Raw genomic sequence first — 11,010 nt, forward strand, 5'->3', positions numbered from 1 at the left:
AAAAGTCGAAGGGCTAAGCAAAAGTTGCAGCTTAGTTGTAGATCCTCTGGGATAGAATACTTCCAGGATAGTTCCTCAAATACCCTAAAATTCCATCCGAATATTTGAACAGATCATATGTTGGGCGAATTAATAAGTCAAACTTTGAAAAATCTCTAATTAAAAACTAAAATTTAAACTCCTTTAAATCCCGATGCATATCCTTTATACCCTGTGTACGTTCTTAATACCTTAAGTCAGAGTAAACCAGCACAGGATTTCCGTGCTGCTAGGCTGGCCCCTTTGCCGAGACAACAGTGGAGCAGGTGGAGCAGAGGGTCCTGAGTCATTGCAGCTGTGAATGGCACGAACGTGTTGCATATGCATCTTCTTCAATGCGAAGTTATGAGGCAAAGTTTCGGTGCAGGACGGGAAAAAGGAGCTCTCTGCTACGTGTGAATGAGTCTCCGACCGGAGCTGAGTTCTTCGCAATTGGGGGCAAATAAATAGTCGGGCCAGGGAACTTTTGTGCGCTTCACTGGAAATTTGTTTGGCAGGAAAATTGCTTTAAAGTGTCACGGGGTGGCTGGCTTCCATTAATACTCGAGTGCTGCTCCCCAGGAGCCTCTATCCTTTGCGCAGTATAGTAGTGGCGGTGGAAGGAGGTTAAGGTGGCAAATCGGAAACAACTTAGCAGCAGGACAGGCTTCCAAGCGGGTGTCACCTCCTGCCCGTTATGGCCGGGCTCTGACCCAAAACGGCTAACGGCCCGCATTAAGCCATTAAAGCTAATTAAACACAGCCGCCCTGGGGGCATCAACAGAGTCCTTCGCCATCGTTGCCATGCAGATGTCGGACGTCGGCGGGCGTTTCATAAAACGCAGTCACTCTTGAGCTGCCATCGCCGTAATGAGTGCGGCTGCCGGCAGACAACTTGATGAGGTTGCGATTGATGTTGCAAATGAAGTCGTTGCACATTGGCATAAGCACCATGCGGGAAGCAGGATAAAGCAACCATTTGCAGTTTATGGTACACAGCTGGAAATATTAATGGTTTTATAATTTATACACTTTTTTATTCAAGTTTTTTCATCCCTTTTCAAACAAAAATGTGCACAAGCACATTAATCATACGACATGTATGCCCACGCTAATAATATTGGCTTTTTAATATAATTTTATTATGAGCATTAATTGATGAAATATGAGCTTTTACGATCTATAAATTATAATGAACTACTTACAAACAACAAATTGACAAATATAAGCTTTAAACAGTACGGCTTTAACATTAACCCGTTTGTATAAAATATATATATTTGATGTTTACCTTGCGAATGATCTAGGCCAAAGTAAACCAATTACCGTACTTTCTAGACCGCCCATTACAAATCGAATGTCAATTACCAAGGCAACCACGCCTGCTGCTCGTCCTTTCCCTTCCTACCACCATCCCTACTGCCCCCTCATCGCCCTTTCCCGACCGATTTTCCATTCCCATGCGAGCGCGTGGCTAACAAGTTAATTTCACAATGTTTGCGGCTTGAGTGCGAACAAACAAATTGCGTGGCATTTCCGGCTCCCTGGGGCCTCCAGTGGCGACAGCAGAGAGACCCACAAATCAATTGGCCATTGGCGGAAGGAGGTCCTGGCAGTGGCCCTAAATAACCGCCAATCAAAATGTACAGACACACGCAAAACAAGCATTGAAAATTGACTATTGATTGAGTGTTTCAGCAACAACAGCAACATCGAGTACAAGAACTCTAATGTGTAAATTATTATTACTAATACGGCATGTGGTGAGTGGTCATAGCAATTAATGAGAGTCGCTTTCGAACCTTGGCCGAGGTAAGTTTTTAGAGAAAACAAAAGACTACGATCTTTGCGAAATAAAAATTTTAAAATAAATATGAAAAAGTGAAAGAGATGTGTTTAAACATAGAGGGAAACTTCCTCAAAATATTCCCAAATGTAGCCTCTTCAGTCGACAACCACTTCGACAGCCCTCGTACACCCACAACTCAATTAAAAGCACACCCCACCCGCAAAACACACACTACAACACCCACGATTGACCAAATGTGCTTACATTTGCATGGCGTGTGTGTAAAAGTGGGTGATTCGTGGGGCAATGGCTCTGGCAAGGGACAGCTCCGAACGTTAATGCAATAATAAATTTTATTTATACACTCACACAAGCTCACACCTACACACCCGCACATACACTGCTGCATGCACTTATATATGATGCACACAAAAACTAATTACACGCCACAATGATTACATTTTACAGCGCCATCGAGCCTTCGTTGAGCAACTGCAGCCACAACTCCAACAACAATAGCAACAAGAGCAGCCGGAAGTGTTAAATACTTTCCCCCTTCCCCCTCCCCCCTAACCACGCCCACCCACCATACACACAAGCACAGAAACACCTACACAGAAACTCTAGGAAATTATGAAAAAGCTTCTGCCGAAGAGAGATACGTTGGAGTTTGGCCCCTGGAAATTCAGAAACGTTGTAATAAAAACTTTGCCCGCAATGAATGACACCTTGGGGCATTGCAAACACTTCGAGGTACATGGCTTTTCAGAAATTATGCAAAAATTATGCGCCAAACTAATGAGAGATGAGCAAACTGGTATAAATATTTGCGAGTTAATTCAACAATGCTCAACAATGTTATATTAAAAAGTTTAAAAGTATATTTACATAATAGAATAAAACTAAATTATTCAAACAAAAAATGTGTTTCAAACTCATCTAGGAGATAAATATTTTAATTTATTTAAATTTATGTAAAATAAAAGGTATAAATTTATATCTTTATATAAACTATACTTATAAACCTTTTCGATTTGTTCAAGTACCGGATATCCTTTACCGACCGCAATGGTAGTTCACGAACCGTAGCCTACTTTTCAGCGCGGCTCGGTGAGACTCGAGTCAAGTGGCAGCGGAAATAGCAGATGCAACAGCGGCATTCAACATGCATTCCCGTGCATTTTTTAATCACCACAACAATATCATCAAGGCAGCAGACAAGCCATTGAAAAGATTCCAGTGTATAAGCACTTTTCCGTTCTGGGTGTATTGGACAAGTGGCCGGTTTCGCAGAAACACCTGAATGCACTTAATGGCCCAGGTAACCGGTGCAGCGCTGGTTGGTGGGTATTTATTATTCTGAAATGAGATTATTGTGTGGGGAAAACATCTGGCATATACATTTTTTATTTTAATTATAACTAAAGGGAAAGACCATAACAAAACGTAATGCCAACCGTTGTTGGCAGCCGCCCTTCGCATATTGGAAGAGGTGAAACCGGGTCAGGGGGTGTGTGTTGAACGCTCTGCCAGACAGACTGGCCTGCCTTCGCCAGCGATTCATTGAAATTCATCGAGGCGTCAGGCTGATGATGAAAGCAACCAGAAGCTCTTACACGGAACATAAAATACTAGTAACTATTTTTGAAAATTAAATGTGGCTTGAAAGTGTAGGGATCCCTTGAGTTATACCCACTTTTCTATTAATATTTGTATCATAAAGGTATAAAATCTATAAAATAATATTTGTAATAATGTCCTTTTCTCAACAATTAACCATAACCCTTTTCTCTTCTCCATATTCACTTCAGTGGTCAGTCGCCCAGTGAGAAAATACTGAAGAGAGAAGGGCTTGTCAAGAAAATGCCGCTTTTGAGTAATGAGCGAAAATTTTATATTTAAATTAAAATAAAATGGTTACCCACTTCCCGGCACTCCAGCTTCCGTTTCTGGAAGCAATTAAAAGCGACCCCGTATCCACTCAGGGACTCCAAATGCATTTGCATTGGTAATGTTAACGTGGTTTCGAGACCCGGAAACGGGACGAGACCAGAGATCCAGCCGACTCTGCTATTATAGCCCGATCCCGAGGACAGGCCATTGCGTTGCCAATTTAATTTCAATGGCCAGGAGGAGAGGAGCCATTGGGTGGGTGGCTGGCGGGATTGACCAATGAAATATGGGCAAGACAAATTATTGGTTTTTCTTTGAGTGCGCTTAAAATGAGGCAAACAGTTTAATTAAAATGAAATGGAACGATGCGGACGACTGGTCAGTTGCTAATTGCGGCCACCTAAAATGTTAAATTTCAAGAGACCGGCCGGAGGCACCGCTTGAAATAAATATTGCATCGGCCAAAAATGTCTAAACGGCATCAATTATGCATTATACCGGGCGAGATAAATGTTTAAAATTAATTACATTTGCACAGCCTGCAAATATGTTTAATAACCCTGACAATTTTACCCTTTTGCAGCAGGATGTAGCACGATATGGCATATGCCACGGACGCTTGTTTGCTCGTTTATTATGCAACACTTTCATCGCATTACACAAACAATCCCCACTTAATGCAGTTTAACATATTCGCACACCCGATTACGCATTAATGAAAATACCAGCCGCAAATTATTGAAAGCGCTGGCGTCCGAGCAGTTCATCGAATATTTTAAAATAAATCGTCCCGTGAATGAGATAAATGGTGGGTGTACTTCACTTGATTGGGTTTTGGTTTGCGTTTGGGTGTCCGTGGGGACCCGTAACTTTTTAATTTCCGTTTCAATTGCCTACCCTGTCCTGTCCCTGTAGTGACTTTTAACAAAACATCAATTCCGAAAGGCAAACAGGAAATAAAATATTCCGGCTCCGGTCCCCATCTCCCCTAACAAGTTCACATACGGCAAGTTCTTTACATTTTTATGACAATTGAATCTACGACCAGTTCCTAACCAAATAAATAAAAAATGGCAGAAAGTAGTGTTTGTGGAGGGTGCTTAACGTTTTGGATTAGAGGCGATTAGTTGAAGCACCGAGTGTCAAATTCCCGCTGTTATGGCTGCTACGGCTGTCATCGATGCGGGTATTTCGCCGTGTCCATCCGTCTAATAAATCTTGCTCGCATAACAATGGCTGCAATCCGGCGAAATATGCCCCAGCCACATTTTGTGTCCGAACTATGTGGTATCACCGAACATGAACGTGCTACTTTTTGCACCAGCTACCCATTGTTCTCCACCGGGGCAGATTCCGGCTTCACAGCACCACTCGACATTCATTTTTATGATTATTTTTCATTATCAAAGCAAGCTCGGTAAGTGCAGCGCAACAATGCCCGCCACATGTGGACGAGTCAGGTTCGTAGCGGTCCAGTCCAGCCCTGTCCCCCATAACCATCTGCCCCAATCCATAAAATATACAACAAATTGTTGAGCTTGTTTGGTGTCCTCTGCTGGGAATTCCACTGCAAGTTTGGTTGCGAAAAATTAATAAAAGGAAAATATTTAAGCATAGTCTATGAACGGAGCACGCGGGCAAGTGCTGGGGGGAAGGGCTGGGTAGCTTGTACATTACCACATGTACACAACCATGACATTGCCTGCGCTGCGATAACGGGTCGTATACGCAATGTTCGCCGGCAAACATGCAGCATACATTCGAGGGCTGTGGCGGGCGCGCAGCAAAGGGACGGGGCACATTCTGTGGGGATTTGTTTTAATTAGTCGGGGGATTATGCCAGCGACAAATTGAAAAGAGTTTTCTTTATAGCGCCCGTAATTGACTGATCAAAAATGCGTGACTGCGCCAATTGATGGATATGCTAATGCCAAATAATTCATAAATTGATTAGTAGGCCCGAAATGGGTTCTGTACGTGAGAAAACTGTATCTAATTTTGGGTCGAGTAATTTGCAACATAAGTGACCAAATGCACTGAGGGAATGGATAAGGCAGAAATAACTTCACTTTCAAAAATATCACAAATTAAATGTCATCACTCCTAAAGCAATATTGTACATTATTAATTTAGATTCTTCATATTGTCAAGTTTATAAATATTCAAATAATTTTTAACAGTGTATACATGTACGCCTAATACCCGAGTAGTTGCACTTGATTGTCTATATTTATGACCCACGTATTGAACATAAATGGATCGCCACTGTCCCAGGCCAAGTGCGTTGACTCGGGCGCAATTGTTTCCAATGGTTTCGGCTTAGAAGGCCAATAACAATTGGTAGCGGGGCTCGATATCCAATTGAATTGGGATCCGGAAAATGTCTCCCATGCCTCCTCACTTGCGAGATTATTGAACCTGTGCACATGTCACGCTCATCAGGACAAATATTTAAATAAGCTCGCACTCGCATCTCGCATCTGTTGCCTCGGGTCGGAAATCGAGTTCAGGACACTTTGAAGACATTTCCTTGGTAATTTCACCAGCGCACAGTGGTCGGGCTTGTATGGAGCCGCGGCCATAAATACTTCTAGGTGTGCTATCGCTATGAAACTTTCACCAAAAATCTAGAAAAATATTATAAATATATTCTAAAAAAATTGACCAGATCGTACCACTATATCCTATAGCTTCCATAGGAACGATTGCATCAGTGGTAACGCTTTCATGAGAAAGTAGTCATAAAAGCACTTCTAATTGTCAGATCAGGCTTATATTATATTATATATTATACTGTAAGTTATTTACAAACTTTGAACTATATTAAAAATATTGAAGTGATTGCTCAACTCCACACCCTAGCCAACCTCCTCAAAAAAGTTATGATAACAAAACAATAATAATATATTAAAGTAGAAAACGAACAATATTACAAAATCATAAACTCGTACATATGTAATTGTTAAATTGTTTCATTTAGTCAAGAAATGGTTGTCTCTAGTAACGGTGATCCCTCCAAGATAGAGCTACTGAAAAATGAGGTTATGCTTCATTTTGTAATGGCAAATGCGCATCCGCAGGCTTCCGCAGCTGAAGTTATTATTTTTATGATCTTTAAATATTAGTAAATAACGGCATATATATTTCATTTGGGGGCAACCGGGGGAAAATACTTAAAACCTTACATAAACCTTGTAACGCCCAACATACGAACTAAAAAGACGCACTTTTTTAACAAAGATTTACACGAAACACAGCACAAATTATTTATATATTTATCAGTACAAATAAAGTTTATACCTTTATTTACAATATCCATTCCAATGGTTTTTGGTTTAACAACGTTTTATGATATATATAAAAATTTTTAATTTGGCGTGTGTACTCCACTGCGGACAAATTGAAAGTGCATAAATATAAGTTCGCTTTTGTCATTCTATTTTTGAAAGTCCCGTTAGAAAATCCAAGCAGACTATTTTCAATCATAAACTTTGGACAATTAGCTAATAGTAAAACCGGTTTTCGCTAGAATAACTCAAAATCAATTTTTTTATTTTTGGCCTATGGCAGCGACCACTGTGCAGCGGCTGTTTGGCAAACTTTCCCCGTCCCTTTTTTATTTAAAAACAAGTATATTTGAGCATATTTCCGCATCGGAAATGAATTTGTCCATGCTTTACGCTCAAGGATAAATTTTTATAGTAAATTAATTAGCGACCTCTTTAACGTTATGGTCTTTTAATTGAAATGCCAAAAGAATACATAAATTATATATGTATATTATTATTCCGCTACACATTCATTAAAAAAGTTTCCGGGACAAGAGCAACACGTTCCGAGTTACAAAAGTTTTTCGATTGTCAAAAACTATAAGAAAAGGCCAACCAACCGCAAAAAAGAAAGCCGCACAAAAAAGTTGCCGGCTCCTGGCTGTGGCTCCGGCCCGGAAGCTGGCTTTGCATTCGTTCAGAAATAAACAAACTTACCTAAAAATAAAATGAAATGGAGTAGAGTGGAGTAGAGCCGGGAGAAATCAAAACAAGTCTCTGAAATGAAATCAAAGCGAAACTGGTTTCTATAAAAGTTTGACAGTTGCTGCCAAAGAAAGGGAGTTGAGATTGCAAATTAAAACAATGTCTGCAGTGGAGTTCCGGATTTCTGGAGATCCGGCAGCAATTTGCAGTGTCCGCGCGCGCTGATTAAACTCCAGTGGGGTCGTGGGCGGCAGATTCTCCATTTTCTCCGTCTCTCTCAGTAAATCTTTCATCAGTGCCAGTGCTTTTCATTTTTCCCGCTTTTCATTTTGCCCGCGCCTCCGCCCTCGGGGGGCTGCCGGTCACAGCTGCCTTGGCAATTTGTCCCCGTCCTTTGGCCCCCAGCTCGTACTCGCATCCACACACTTGTCATACTATTTATGAGTTTATTATTTTTCCGCTACTCTATTATTTAACCAGCTCCCTGCCACTCACCCCGTGAACCCGATCCGGATCCCACTCCCCTTTTCTCTTTCACATCCAAGCCAAATCCTTTCGCCGGCGCTTAAAACTTTCTTTCACTGCAACTGCTGCAATTTTTCACAACTTTGTGAGAAACATTTTTTCAACACTCCTTCACTTTCCTGGGCTTCGGGCTCTTTCCTCTCCCCATGCGTTTATGGTTTGGGTTTATTTATTTAGGGGTTTTGTTCCATACCCTCTTGAAGGAGTTGACATATTTTCAAAAAGAATTGCTTGTTTTTGGACACATATTGGTTGAAAATATTAATTTTGAGCTACTACTACGGGGGTGTCGTTGCCCCCGTCCTTGCTTATTGATGGATGTGGTATGAATCAACCATCCCCCCATGGAAGAGCATTTAAAAGAATAACTTTACTTTATTTTGCTTGCTTTTCAGCTGAATATTTTTGTTTTTATCCCTTCTTTTTGCAGTTGCTTAAATTGTTTGTAATTTTGTCAGATGCACTTGTTTCTGTGTGTTTTTCGGTTTCATTATGACAGCAGACGACGACGAACTGCCTCGGAGTTTGCTCCTCATGTTGTTTTTAATCTTTTTGCTTTGGTGGCGTTTATGTTGGCTAGATATGTACATAGATAGATAGTTTTTGTGTCGCTCCCTGTGGGTGGGCTTTAATTATGGCAAAGTTGCAACCGCAAATGGAAAATTCCGGAAAAATTATATGAGAATTGGTTTCTAAATTGTTAAATTATTGTTTCTACTTTATGTACTCGGTACCCGCAGAGCACAAGAGCATGATGTTCTCGTTCGAATGTATGTAACTGGGAGATATCTCCGATGGAATCATACCCATAAAGTATAAGTATTCTCGATTTGGACCAGCAGCCATATCCGTCTTCTGTCTGTGTAAACTCCTGGATCTCAGATACTTTTAAAGATGCAGCTACAAGATAAGAAGTTTCTTCTCTTTATCTGATGCCAATCTAACCCAAAGACCCATTTATACCTAGAAATTAAAATGCTCCCAAAAATCAGGTGACTAAAAGGAGCTCTAAGAGTTTTTTTATATTTTCCTACTCTTCCTACATGTATAATTGGCTTGATCCGTGGCAGCCAAAAGTATGCAACAAAACTTAATTTTATAATTATGATAGTTTTTTGTGTACCCGGTATCATATAGTCGAGAAACTCGACTATAATTCCCTTTTTTTTAAGAGCTCGGACAATTGGTCTAATGGCTTTGTGATTACATTTGCATATGGCTGGATGGTAAATCCCTGAAAATTGTAAGTGCCTCCATGCATTTTTAATGGCAAACTGAAAGTAGAAACAAAGATTCTATTCCGGAGTCAAAAGTTTTTAAATGCTTTTATTTATCATTCATGCCACACAGTGCTGGCAATCGAAACATCAGAAAACGCATCGAACACACCAAGGACAATGTTCAAACAGAATGCAAGTTTGTAAGCTCTCCGGGCAATCTTTTAGATTTCCCCACAAAATTTAGCAAGGAGACAAGTTTTTGCAACTTTCCAAGATGCCCACAGACACTGCCAAGATTTGGACTCAAGTACTTACCACTCATATGCATAAAATGTGCAACAGACAGTAGCATCCGGTGGCGGAGCACTTATTTTATTGACTCGCAGCCGAATCCCCACCGGAGACAGTCGCAGATACACAGTTGGAGATACAATTCCGGCACCTGGAAAACGCTCGCTCCCAAGTTGATAATTTTGCAAGCTTCCCTTTGCCCTCTGACTTTCAAACTGATTTGCATACCCCTGTATCCTCCCAAAAAGACGAAAATAGACGATAAATGGTTCGAAAGTTTTCTGCCACTGCACACAGGCATTTTGACTCAGATTGTTGGGCCATTTTTTGGAAAACTCCTCTTTCGCCAGTTTGGATAGCAATTTTGCATTAATTTTGTTTTGATTCCCCCGCGTAAAGGCCGTGCCCGCCAGTCCCTTAGTCCTCCCTTAATATTTCATATTTCATTGGAAAATTAAATTCTTGGCATATTTTTTTTGGTTCAACAAACAGGGAACGGACCGCAGCGAAATCAGTGGAAAAACCAGCCGGCACACCAGCCGGAGACTGGGGGCCAAGACCCAAAATATTGGGCAGCAACAGCTGCCGCAGGTCGGCTGCTAGTGTTTCCCTAGGAAAACATAAATAATTTTCCATCTTTGGATTCTCGTCTGGTTTTTAGCATGACAAGCATTTGCGTGGCTTCTTTCAGTTCGTGTTATTGAACAATCGCAGTAAAATCTGGAAAAATATAGGGAAACCCAAATGTAACTGGAAGGAATCATGCTCACCTTAAACATCACATCCTTTACTTCCCATTTGAGGGTTGCCATTTGGAGAGTTTCATTAAATTTTAAGTTTTGGGTGCAAGGTATTTTTAGACACAATGCTTTAAAAATGCTGTAATTAAATCATGAGTTTCAATAAAAATGGTTTAAATACATCTACCATATACTAGACTATATCTCTCTATTAGAAACAAAATATGTATAAAAAGCAAATCTTAACTTAATTTCTCAAATATTTTTAAGATTTTAAAGAACATATTTCACCAAAAACAAAACACACGAATGTAAAGATGCTCAAGAAAGTCAAATATTTGTCTAGACATGCTTAGAATATTTTTCTTTTCTGGGACACCCAGCCGAAATGAAAGACACTGTATCATTCCCATTTTCCCCAGCACTGGCTCATGTTTCAGATGATCTTTTCAGCCATCCATCCATAACCTTTTGGCTTGGTCCTTATCGCGGAGTGGCATACGCCACTTATCAGGCGTATTCGAGTCTCCGGTGTTATCTCAGCTCTTCATGCAATCAAT

This window comes from Drosophila ananassae, chromosome 3R, assembly GCF_017639315.1.
Source record: "Drosophila ananassae strain 14024-0371.13 chromosome 3R, ASM1763931v2, whole genome shotgun sequence".
NCBI lineage: Eukaryota > Metazoa > Arthropoda > Insecta > Diptera > Drosophilidae > Drosophila > Drosophila ananassae.